The sequence below is a fragment of the Formica exsecta genome, unplaced genomic scaffold (assembly GCF_003651465.1).
Source record: "Formica exsecta isolate Colony F162 unplaced genomic scaffold, ASM365146v1 scaffold493, whole genome shotgun sequence".
In the NCBI taxonomy this organism is placed as follows: domain Eukaryota; kingdom Metazoa; phylum Arthropoda; class Insecta; order Hymenoptera; family Formicidae; genus Formica; species Formica exsecta.
In genome coordinates this window covers 15,725-18,922 of record NW_021852169.1, presented here as the reverse complement: position 1 = coordinate 18,922, position 3,198 = coordinate 15,725, and positions in this window count along the sequence as shown.

Below are 3,198 nucleotides of genomic sequence, written 5' to 3'. Positions count from 1 at the left end.
GAAGGGGGGCCGAAGGCCCCCCTTGCACCCCCACCCGTGTGTGTGTGTGTGTGTGTGCGTGCTTCCTATCCATGCATGTACTTTGGTATATTTCAAACTTTTAAGTTTTACCTTTTCCTCTTCCCGGCCCATGCATTCGATTTACTACACATAAATAAATGAATCTGCTAAAAATACATTTTCAAGACATATATTTTCAACTTTCACGTGTACATACACATTGATGTTAGCAGGTCGCGGAAATATTGCTTTGTGTTTACATTTGAATACCTTCCTTCAATGTTTATACTATTTCATGTTCATTTTTTATTATTTTCTGTACTACTAAATTCTTATGATTATATCCAATAAATAATTAATTTAACATACTTATATTTTATTTTTGAACACCCTATATATGTAAAAACTTGTGTTTATTTCAGTTTATATGTGTAGTATACGTAGGACTATTTCTGTAAACTAACTTAAATATCCAGTTTCTCATTGTCAGACTATGTATAAATCTTGATTTTTACAAATTTTTGTTTGTTAATAACTTTTTAATAAGCAACGAGCGACGATTAAATTAGAAGAAAAAGTTACTTAGAATTATGTCCTTGACAACATATGTCAAGGTCAAGGTCATTGGGGTTGGGTTCCCTATTCGCTATATTTACCAAAATGTATAGCGAAAAATATGTAGACGAAAATTCACGTAAAGTTAATTTTTTTTTTCAAAAGGGGGAGGGATGTCGTAACCCGACCAATTTCTTAATATAAAAATATAAAACAAGTAAAGTAGAACAGAAAAGATTGAGAAAGAGCTGATGAAAGCAAAGCATTAGAATCAGGGAAAGAGTCCAAGAAAAAATAGTTAAGAAAGAATAAAAGATTATTAATAAAATAAAAGTAAGATACGTGACTAAAGAGAAGGAAGTCACTGTCAAGTTCTCGGTAGCTGAGTAAGCAGCTGACGAGACAGACTGACAAGCGGAGCACGAAACATGCTCCGATCAGGGTCACCACACTCCTCCCTCATCAACGACCTAATTAATTAAGATATATAATAAGCGCGAGATGGACCGAAGCTCGTTCGCTCGCTCGCTCAGTAATATTATCACACAGTATCAAAGTACCGTACGTATCGCGTCCGACCATTATAATCGCGAATAAGTGAAAAGTGTACAGAATTTTGCAAAATATACTAATTTCTACCTAACGTCCGGGAGTGTCTTACTTCGAGCGTAGATCCTAGTCCTTTAAGCGTACAAATCCCTAAAGACCTCTTCCTTAGCGGCTAGAGGCACAACAGGGGGTTTATAGAAGTACACCAATGGGACATAGATATATTTCTATGAACCTCCCTTACCTCAGTGAACGAATCGTTGACGCGCAATGCACGTAATCATCTCTCCGTGCTATTCTTAATTAATAGTATTTTATATTTGTAATTTATATATTAAAATAGATATAAAACATATAAAATATATATGTATAAAAAATTTGTAAAAAAAATATACAATTTACAATATAACGTTTCAAATTTAACATAAAATATTTGTAAATTATGCAATAAAAAGTTTTATATTTACATTTAATGCGGAAATAAATATTATTCCGTCTTTTTTACATTGAATGCGTTACAAAAGTTGAATGATACTTGTGTCTCATGCTAGAAAGTAACTATATCTTATCATGAATAATTGACGGACAGGCATTCGAAAATATCGCAACATGCCAATGTTTAAAACGGAATTATCTACTTACGTTAGTGTTCATTGTTTCGCGTGATAGGCGAACTGAGAACTGATCGCTCGTCGCTCGTCGTGAAGCGCTGGGTCCCGGCTCACACGCAGCAATCAGAGAACCGCGTACATGTACTGCGCAGAGCGTTCTGCGCAGTACATGTACGGAGTTCTTTGATTGTATACGTGTGAGCCGTACCCGTTTGTGGCAATACAGCCGCGTGGTTGCTTCTCTCTCTCTTTCTTTTTTTCTAAGTGAGCATGCGATACATTGCTTTGCAAAGGAAGACGGCAAATGCTGAGGCTCCTCCCATCGATCGTAGCATATGGATCCATGCTCTCTCTCTTTTCTTTTTTCTAAGTGAGCATGCGATACATTGCTTTGCAAAGGAAGACGGCAAATGCTGAGGCTCCTCCCATCGATCGTAGCATAGCCTGGATCCATGCGCGTTACCGTATCTATGATCATCTCTATGCCTCTGTCTGTTTATTTCTGTTTATCTCGTTTATTCTTTCTCTTTCTTTTTTTTTTATAACGAGATGATAAATAACAGCAGCCGATAGTCTTTTCACTTGAGGCATTTGCTAAAGTTTGTATGATTCGTTGCGATCGGTGTAATCTATACGGAATCGTATAATCTAGTTGATCAAAATATTAAATAGCTCGTCCGAATCTTTATTATCGAAGACGCTGTCTCGATTAAATTAGCTTGACATCAATTCGTGTTATATTACATAATTAATAATCGACTAAATTACGCTAATTTTGTGCATTTGTATAGTGAATTAGGGTTTTTTAAATAATTTCTTGAGTGTAGTGTTGTCCATTTTTTTTCTGCTGTTTATATTATAATTACCACATTTTTCATTTCAGTAATATCTCATTTTGTTATGTTTTATCTTGTGTTTAATTTTTTTTCATATTTTGCATGTTTTATCAGTACAAACTTAATTTATATCTAGATAGAAAAGTTATTTCTCCAATAAAAGATATTTTTAACAAGTATAATTAAACAGAAAATTCCATTAAAACATAATATAAAAATAATTATAATATATATAAAATATTAGAATAAAGAATATTAATTAAAATTACAATGAATAATCAATGCAATTTAGAAAGTGTTTATGATAAGTGCGCGTCTAAACATTGTCGCAATGGTCGATTTTCCACGGGAGCGCATTTATTTCGATTTCCATCGAGTACCGATATAAGACACAAATTATGGATACGCAATAGCGGTAAGTTTCTTAAATTTTCTTTTATTTAATTTGATATTGTGTGTACACACACACACACACACACACACACACGCGCGCACGCACGCACGCACGCACGCACACACATACACAGGATGTCCAAAAATTCGCGCAACACCCTTTAAGAGAAGGTGGAGGGTATTATTCTGAACAGAAAAGTCCTGTAACATTTTTTTGTATAACGTTTAATAAAGAAGTTATTATTGAGTAAAGT